The sequence below is a fragment of the Gorilla gorilla genome, chromosome 21 (genome assembly GCF_029281585.2).
Source record: "Gorilla gorilla gorilla isolate KB3781 chromosome 21, NHGRI_mGorGor1-v2.1_pri, whole genome shotgun sequence".
NCBI lineage: Eukaryota > Metazoa > Chordata > Mammalia > Primates > Hominidae > Gorilla > Gorilla gorilla.
Window position 1 is genome coordinate 15,452,757 of NC_073245.2, and position 10,264 is coordinate 15,463,020.

At 44.5% G+C, this 10,264-nt stretch overlaps 1 pseudogene; it reads left to right on the plus strand.

Moving 5' to 3' along the window:
- Positions 1 to 1,572: 1,572 nt before the first annotated feature.
- On the plus strand, positions 1,573 to 2,030 carry LOC101144227 (small ribosomal subunit protein uS13-like; annotated as a pseudogene).
- Positions 2,031 to 10,264: the final 8,234 nt, after the last annotated feature.

Here is a 10,264-nt window from a genome sequence, read left to right on the forward strand (position 1 = left end):
AGCCAGGTTCAGCTGTGTGGGTGCAGATTCAGACTTGGAGGTGAGATGAAAATAATAAGAGGGATGTGATGGAGCAAGACAGGGCAAGGGCCTTGAGCACACACAAGGAAGAGATTCCAGCAGCTGACAGTCTCATTACAGCTGGCAGGGCAGTCAGTGAGAGCATGAGATTAGGTGGATCATGGGCAGAGAAGCTGGGATGGATGCACTGGTGGCCTCAGCACAGGGAGGGTGCCGGGGGAGTGAACAGTGGAGGGGAATGGGACGCATGTCATTTCCGTTATGGAAAGGGTGTCGCTATTTGATAGGACAGCTCTGGGATATGACCGTGGGAATGAAAGGCTGGGGAGATGACAGGATCACTGGCAGGAAACTGAGAGGCCAGTATTTTGGAAATATTATTTACAAAGCTACTGATATCACCAAGGACAGGAAAGTGTTAGAGAAAGTGGCAATGATTCAGAAAGTGAAATCTCCAAGGAAGAATGTTTGTACCCAGGCTTTGGTAGATGAAGGTAACCACAGGGTGTGGGAGAAACAGTTTGTTACGGGAAGGAGGGAGAATGTTCCAGGAAAGCAGCAATGACTGGCAGAAAAGACACTCACCCCACCCACCCCACCCTCAAGCCCACAGATATTCAAAAAGCACAGGGAAGAAAACATTCCCATTTTGAGAGAGCCGTAGGGGAAGTGTGGTTTCACACAGAGCTGCAAAGTCCATTGTGGCAGCCACCAACCACATGTGGCTACCAAGCACTTGAAATGCCGCTCCTGTGATCAGGGACTGAATTTTTAATTGAATTTAATTCAAATTAACTAAAAACTGAGGCAGTAGAAAATATTTTTCTGTTAATCACAGCTTTATTGGTTTGGTAGGACTTCATTTCACTTTAACCATTGAAAAGCCAAACTGGCCAGGTGCAGTGGCTCACGACTGTAATCCCAACACTTTGGGAAGCCAAGGCAGGAGGATCACTTGAGGCCAGGAGTTCAAGACCAGCCTGGACAACATAGCAAGATCCCATATCTCAAAAAAAAAAATTAGGCCCGGTGCGGTGGCTCACACTTGTAATGTCAGCACTTTGGGAGGCCAAGTCAGGCGGATCAGAGTTCAAGACCAGCCTGGCCAACATGGTGAAACCCCATCTCTACTAAAAATACAAAAATTAGCCAGACGCAGTGGCACGTGCCTATAATCCCAGCCACCCGGGAGGCGGAGGTTGTGGTGAGCCAGGATGGCGCCACTGCACTCCAGACTGGGCTACATAGTGAGACCCCATCTCAAAAATAAATAAATAAATAAAATAAAACTAATAATAAATAAATAAATAATTAGTTGGGCATGGTGGCATGCTTCTGTAGTCCCAGCTACTCAGGAGGCCGAGGCAGAAGGATCCCTTGAGCCCAGTAGATCGAGGCTACAGTGAGCTATGACCATGCTACTGCACTCTTGCCTTGGTGACAGAGCAGACTCTGTCTCTAAAAAAAAAAAAAAAAAAAAAAAAGAAGGGGTCATTTCCCTTCTGTCTTCCTTCCACCAGAGACCTACACACCACCACTTGTGCTGCCACCATGTCTTTAGTGATCCCTGAGAAGTCCCAGCATATTTTGTGAGTACTCAACACCAACATTGATGGGCATCGGAAAATAGCTTTTGCCATCATTGCCATCAAGGGCGCGTGTTGAAGATACGCTCCTGTGGTGTTGAGGAAAGCTGACATTGACCTCACTGAGAGGCCAGGAGAACTCACTGAGGATAAGGTGGATGTGTGATCACCACTATGCAGAATCCATGCCAGCCCAAGATCCCACACTGGTTCTCAAACAGACAGAAAGATGTAAAGGACGGAAAATATAGCCAGGACCTGGCCAGTGGTCTGGATAACAACCTCTGTGAGAACCTGGAGCAACTGAAGAAGATTTGAGCCCATAGAAGGCTATGCCACTTCTGGGGCCTTCATGTCCCAGGCCAGCACAGCAAGACCACTGGCCGCTGTGGCCATACCATGGGTGTATCTAAGAAGAAATAAGTTTGTAGGCCTTGTTTGTTAATAGTTTATATACCTAAACAAAATAAAATAAAAATTTAAAAATTAAAAAAAAGTCAAACTATCATGTGCTCTACACATAAAATACACACCAGATTTTAAAGACAGTATGGAAGAAAAAAGATGTAAAATATCTTTTAACATTTCTATATTTTTTGCATGTTGCAGTGTTTTGGGTTATATAAAATATGTTTTTTGTGTTGGATTTATTGGGCTACATAAAATATATAGTTGAAATTAATTTCACCTGGTTCTTTTTACTTATTTTAATAGGGCTACTAGAAAATTTAGCTGGGTGAGGTGGTTCACACCTGTAATCCCAGCACTTTGGGAGGCCAAGGTGAGTGGATTGTTTGAGCTCAGGAATTCGAGAGTACCGTGGGCAACATGGTGAGACCTTATTTCTACAAAAAAATACAAAATTAGCTGGGCATGATGGCAAGTACCTGTAGTCCCAGCTCCTCAGGAGGCTGAAGTGGGAGAATCACCTGAGCCTGGGAAGTTGGGGCTACAGTGAGCTGTGATCGTGTCACTGCCACAAAACAGACAAACAAAAAGAAAAGTTAGAATACATCTAGGGTTGCATTATGTTTCTATTGGGCAGTGCTAGCCTAGAGAAAGAAGATGAAGGGAATGTGTAGAGAGGAGAGGTGGATGAGGACATTTAGCTGATAATTCACCAAGCAGCACAGAGGAAAAGCTGCAGGGGATGGTGAGAGCTGGAAGAAGGGCTCAGAGAGGCAGAAGCACAATTGTATGGGACAAGTGTCTCAGGGCTGAGGGATCTCCAGGGAGTCCTGGGATTTTCGTGGTGCCTGGAATAAGCAGAGATCAGAGTCATAAAGAAGTTAAGTCCTGATTTTCTCAGTGGTGACCAAGTTGTGACCAGAAGCAGGGAGGAGGTCCAGTTCTGGCCAGAGATTCCAATTCATGCTGGAGAAAAGAAATATTTTGAAGGAAGCACCCTACAGGATTTGCTAATGAATTGGAGGTTGGGAATTAAAGTAAAAGAATCAAGGGTGGGCCGGGCGCAGTGGCTCATGCTTGTAATCCCAGCACTTTGGGAGGTCGAGGCATGCAGATCACTTGAGGTCAGGAGTTCGAGGCCAGCCTGGCCAACATGACGAAACCCTGTCTTTACTAAATATACACAAATTAGCCAGGCGTGGTGGCACTCGCCTGTAATCCCAGCTACTCGGGAGGCTGAGGCAGGAGAATCGCTTGAATCCGGGAGGCGGAGGTTGCAGTGAGCCAAGATCATGCCACTGCACTCCAGCCTGGGTGACAGAGCGAGACTCTGTCTCCAAAAAAAAAAAAAAGAAGCAAAGGTGACTAAAGATTTGACCTGAGAAACTGGAAGGATGGAGCGCCTGTTATGCGGAAGACCGCAAGTAGAATGTTTGAGACGAAGGGGTTGCACATGAGTTGATACTGGGATATGTTAAGTTTGAGAGACCTGCTAGACCACCTGCTAGATTCTGAGTAGGCAGTTGTCTAATAGGGGTCTGCAGTTCACAGGAGAGATGAGGCTGCAGGTATAAATCTGAGGGTCTATACCACATAGATGGTATTTAAAGCTATGCAACTTGACTTCTGAAATTAAAAGAATTATAGATCAATCCACAGCCATCTCCCTGTCGCTTGCTGAATAACAAAGGCATAACTAACAGCTAATTCATTCTTAAGGGTGCATTTTTTTGCAGATGTATATTTCTACAGACATTTGGCTCAATCTAATATTACAGTCAATGTGTATGCCCTAGACAAATACCAGCTGACAAGAGTATAAGAATTCAGAAGCCAGACTGGGGTTTCTACATTTCATAATGTAGAAATCCTATAGCAGCTGCTCATCAAAAGCTTTCTACCCTCTGCTCACAAGTTGCTCTTGCCTCATTGCAGACATTTCCCTACATACCTAGAATTTTGTTTACGATGAACAGAATGTTGGGTAAGAGTCTCTTGAGCTGAAACAGTTACACCCCCGCAGCTGGGAAAAGCTATTCCCTCTGCATTAGGCCAACGGGTGAGTAAGCAATTCTCTCATCTAGACCCACAGCATAGAGAACCCTGTACAGAAATTACCCAACAACATACACTGAAAAAATAAAAAGGTAGTGGGGGGAAATTGCGTCAAATGAATCCTTCTTCCCCTTTGTAGCTCCTTGGTTAGCTAAGAAAACACAAATAAACTCTTCATTATCACTGTTTAACCCTGGACTGGTTCTGCTTTCCACTTCCCTCAGGAAGCCCACACCTCCTGATACAACCCATACCACGGTTGCCTTCCCCTCCTGGATGTCACAGAGAAGGATTTAAAAATGACTCCCAGCCAGCATGGTGGCTCATGGTCAGCACATTGGGAGGCCTAGACGGGAAGATCGCTTGAGGGCAGCAGTTCAAGGCAAGCCTGGGCAACATAGGGAGACCCTGTCCCTATTATTTTTTTTTTTGATGTTAAAAAAAATTTAATTAAATTAAATAAAAATGGTTCCCAAGTCAAAGAGAATAAAGAACCACAGAAGTTAGGTGTTAGATGGTCATCACTGAATTACTGATTTTACTGATAAGGAAATTGAAACCCAGAGAATTGAACTAACTTGCTCAAGCTCAAAACTGGTTAGGGGCAGATTCAGAACCAGTGCCCTGGCGCTCCCCTACTTTTTTTTTGCTTTCTCTTTTAACTTTTTGTTAGGGAAAATTTTAAACACATGCAAAGGTAGGTAGAATAGATAGGGAAAATTTTAAACACATGCAAAGGTAGGTAGAATAGATACTCATCACTCAGCTACAATTATAACAATTACCAACAAGTTGCCAGAATCCTTTTATCTATCCTCTCTTTTTTGTACCGGATTGTTTTAAAGCAAATCCAAGATACTTGAACTTCTATTAAATGGGATGGAAACAAATAAAAGACAAATACTTTTTAAAATCCAAGATACTATATCATTTCTCTTGTAAATACTTTAGCATGCTTCTCTAACTGATAAGAATATTTTAAAAAGAAAAACACATGCCATCAAATACCCAATAAAGCTAACACCCAATAAAGCTAACAACAATCCCTTTAATATCACCTACTATCTGTCCATATATATATATTTTTTTTCTTTTTTGAGACGGAGTCTCACTCTGTCGCCGAGGCTGGAGTGCCATGGTGCGATCTTAGCTAACTGCAACCTCTGCCTCCCGGGTTCAAGAGATTCTCCTGCCTCAGCCTCCTGGGTTCAAGCAATTCTCCTGCCTCAGCCTCCCAAGTAGCTGGAACTACAGGTGCATACCACCATGCCTGGCTAATTTTTTGTACTTTGAGTAGAGATGGGGTTTCACCATGTTAGCCAGGATGCATATTTATTTATCTGATTATCTCAGGGTATCTTTTTACAATTGGCTTGTTTGAATCAGGATTAGAAAGGTCCATACGTTGCATTTGGTTATTATATCTCTTAAGTCTCTTTTATTCCATAGCAATCTTACATCTCTTTTTGTTTCAATGCCATTGGTTTTTTGGAGAGGATGAATCAATTACCTTCTAGAATATTCCGTGTTCTGAGTTTGGCTTTTTGCTCCCTATGGTGTCATCTGCATCCTATAGTACTCTGTCCCCTGTATTCCCTGTACATTGGAAAGTCAGATCTAAAGCCTTGTTCAGATTCAGCTTTCTAGGGAAGAAGAATTGATAAGAGATATTGTGCTTTTGCTATGGCTACCCATCTGGATGGCTCATTGCTCTGTTTGGTGATGCTAGGGCCAAATGCTCAGCAGGTTCAGGTGTCGTGAGCCTGATCTCTTCATCATAAAGTTCCCTGTAAACCTTTCACATCGTGGTTCTAGCATCTCCTGATGATCATTATTTACATTCATTGTTTCATTCATGCCTGCAAGAAGATTTTTTTTTTTTAATTCTATCATTCCTTTTGCTTCTATTATAGAATTCTTCTATAAAGGAAAACTTTTCCTTATCACCGACTTGGTGTTTTTGAAATACAGTTGATGCGGGGCACAGTGGCTCATGCCTGTAATCCCAGTACTTTGGGAGGTCAAGGTGGGTGGATCGCTTTGATTCCAGGAGTTCGAGATCAGCCTGGGCAATATGTCAAAACCCCATCTCTACAAAAAAAAATACAAAAGGTAGCCAGGCCTGGTGGTGCATGCCTGTAATCCCAGTTAGTCAGGAGGCTGTGGTGGGAGGATCACCTGAGCCTGTGAAGTCAAGGCTGCAGTGAGCCATGATTGCACCACTGCACTCCAGGTTGGTCAACAGAATGAGCCCCTGAAGAAAGGAAAGAAAGGAAAGAAAGAGAAGAAAGATGAAAGAAGGGAAGGGAAGGGGGAAGGAAGGAAGGAAAAAAGGGAAGGAAGGGAGAGAGAAGGAGGAAAGAAGCAAGGGAGCTAATATAGAAAGGTAGGATAAATGCTTGATTCTGTCCCTTTATTTCTCAATTGTCAAAGAACTGACCTATTCCCTGGAAAATTCTAGTGGTGACAAATGCGGGGGGTCTTGCTGTTGTTTCATTTTGTAATTTTGTCATTATGATATGTTTCAGTCTATTGTAAACATCTGTTTTGGTGCTAAAACTTGTCCCATCATAGGTGAGTCGGTTCTGGGTTCCTTTGACTTCATCCTATTAGTGTTTGATACCTTCCTTGCTTTCGACATGATAAGCGGTGCAGTGCTCACCTCATTCATGCCCTGCCCTAGACCTGTGAAAATCTATTTTCCTGCTGGTCCAGAGTGACTCATGTGCCATTCCACAGCCTCCCTGTTCGTTGGACTTATTTGGGTCACCGTTGCTGGCAAAGAGCTGTGGTCATTAGAAGTTGGTTTTATTAGGCCGGGCACAGTGGCTCACACCTGTAATCCCAGCACTTTGGGAGGCTGAGGCAGGTGGATCACAAGGTCAGGAGTTCAAGATCAGCCTGGCCAACATGATGAAACCCTGTCTCTACCAAAAAATACAAAAATTAGCCGGGCATGGTGGCATGCGTCTATGATCCCAGCTACTCGGGAGGCTGAGGCAGGAGAACTGCTTGAACCCCAGAGGTGGAGGTTGCAGTGAGCCGAGATCGCGCCATTGCACTCCAACCTGGGGAACAAGAGCAAGACTCCATTTGAAAAAAAAAAAAACAACTTGGTTTTATTGGCCACGCATGGTGACTCATGCCTGTAATCCCAGCACTTTGGGAGGCTGAGGCAGGAGGATCGCTTGAGCCCAGGAGTTCCAGACCAGACTGGGTAACATGGCAAAACTCCATCGCTACAAAAATTTTTCTAAAATCAGCTGGGCATGGTGGCATGCACCTGCAGTTGCAGCTACTTAGGAGGCTGAGGCAGGAGGATGGCTTGAGCCCCCGGCACCAAGGCTGCAGTGAACCGTGATCATGCCACTGCAGTCCAGCCTGGGTGACTGAGTGAGATCCTGTCTGAGAGAGAGAGAGATTGAGAGACTGATGCTCAAACAGAGATTCACACAGGTGGAGGCAGGATTCCAATGCATTGCATGTTGCGGCTGTTGAGCTTCATGAGGGGGTAACCACGTGCTCACCAGTCAGCCTCCAGTGCCTAGCCATGACTTGGTGAAATTCTGTCTAGTAGGTATCTCTGTGTTATGTAAAATCATGAGCAATTCCTGTACCCCAAATAGTGCCCCACAGGGAAACTGGGAACTAAACAATACAAGCTATAGCACTTCCCTGTCCATACTTGAGCTACTCCAGTACAGGATTCACTGCCAGAGTCACAGCAAAGGAGTCATAGCTTCTGCATTTTTGCCATCAATAGTCATTGGCTTCCTTATTTCCTAATGTTTCCCAAACTTAAAAATGATTAGTTACAAGAGGTATAAACATTTTGGGGACTCCTCTTTGAGCCAAAGTCATCTCACTAAGACTCTACCAATGTGCTAGTGGAGTTGTTGGTCCAGACTCCACACACTTTGGTGACAACCATGAAATGCTTTCAGAGGGGAAGGTGGGTGGCACGCACCTGTAGTCCCAGCTAGGCATGGTGGCATGCGCCGTAGTCCCAGCTACTTGCGGGGCTGAGGTGGGAGGACTGTCCAACACGTGGACATTGGGGAATCTTCCAAGACGCACCTACAAATTCCCAGAAGGGACCAGCTGGGAATTTATGTGCCATGTGCATCTCTGGGATATTTCCTAAGAGAAGAGAGGCTGAGGCATGGTGCACAAATTCTGTATCTCTGGCAGAGTCCTCCACATGAAACTGCCTTTGAAAATTAGACAGAGAAATCTAACATAGCTGACTTCATCCTTCCTCTAACCTCCAAGCTGTTCTTGGTCATTTCTGGGCATAAGCCAGACTAACTTTGGGAGACATTTAGTTTATAGTTTAACCTTAGACTACCATAGCCCTTCCCAAAACTAAATCACCTTTGTAAAACTAATGAAAGGCCGCAAGGTTAGGAGAATGAGAAGGGCCTGAATTCTGCTAAGATGGAGGCATAAAGGATAAACAGCCATTGTTCCGGAGGTCACAAGATTTGCAACTTCCCCAATCTCTCTTGTAGATAACATCACTATTGTAGAACTTAAGATTGGTCTTTTGAGGTGTCTTTTCAGACTTCTGCACTTCTGACAATTGGCTAACTCCACCCAGACTCATGACTCATGACTAACCAGTCCTCTGGGACCCCCACTCAGAGGCAAACCATTTTCCATGCCCCTGTGATAGCATCCCCAACCAATTAGTAGCATTCCCTAGTCCCCTGCCCACCAAACTATACTTGAAAACCTCTAAACTCAAAGCCTTCACAGGGATCAGTTTGAGTAATAACTCCATCTCCTGTGTGGTGGTGGGTCTTTCATCAATTAAACTCTTCACTGTAATGCCATGGTCTCAGTGAGCTGATTTTGTCTGTGCAATGGGGAGGACAAGCCCATCAGGCAATTACAGAAACATGCTGGGAGCCTAGGCATCTCTGCCTCCGCTATCCACATGGCCACTTCCTTCTAACACCAAGCCTGGGATATCTTCATCACACTCATTCCCCAAACCTTGGCCCTTTTCTCATGGAATCTTGCTGAAAGTCAGTGGAGACAGACTCTCACTTCTATCTCAACTAGAGACACTAGTTGACACAAGAAACTGTGCTTCTAAAGATCACTTATAAAGTTGGTTTCTAGGAACTTAGAGACCATTTACCCATTGGGTATGTTTTGTTTTGTTTTTTTTTTCCCTGAGATGGAGTCTCACTGTATTGCTCAGGCTGGAGTGCAGTGGCATGATCTTGGCTCACTACAACATCTGCCTCCCAGGTTCAAGAGGTTCTCCTGTCTCAGCTTCCCGAGTAGCTGGGATTACAGGCATGTGCCACCACGCCTGGCTAATTTTGTATTTTAGTAGAGATGTTGACCAGACTGGTCTCAAACTCCTGACCTCAAGTCATCCACCCACCTTGGCTTCCCAAAGTGCTGAGATTACGGGTGTGAGCCACCAGGCCTGGCCTTCATCATGATTCTAATTTGCATTTCCTTAATGGCTAATGATGTTGAATGTCTTATCATGTGTTTGATATTCTTATATCATCTTTAATATAACATATCCTCGTATCTTTTGCTCATTTTTAAACTGAATTTTCATTTTTTTTTTTCTTGGTTGTTGTTTTATGACAAGGTCTTGCTCTGTCACCCAGGCTGAAGTGCAGTGGCACAATCACAGCTCACTACAGCCTTGAACTCCTGGGCTCAAGTGATCCTCCCACTCAGCAGTAGTTGGAACTACAGGCATCACTGCACCTGGCTATTAATGTTGAATTTTCAGAGTTCGTTGTCAGAGATTTGTTCTGCAAATTTGTCTCTCACTTTGTAAACTTGTCTTTTTATTCTTTTTTTTTTTGAGACGGTGTTGCTCTGTTGCCCAGACTGGAGTGCATGGGCACAATCTCGGCTCATTGTAGCCTCAACCTCCAGGGCTGAAGTGATCCTCCCACCTCAGCCTCCTGAGTAGATGGGACTACAGGCATGTGCCATCACACCTAGCTAATTTTTGTATTTTTTGTAGAGATGAGGTTTTACCCCGTTGTGCAGGCTTGTCTTGAACTCCTGGACTCAAGCAATCTGCCCACCTCAGCCTCCCAAAGTGCTGGGATTACAGGCGTGAGCTACTATGCCTGGCCCTTTTTGTCCTTTTAACAGGTCTTTCATGGAGCAACAGTTTTACATTTTTACAAAGTCCAATTTATTGATTTTTA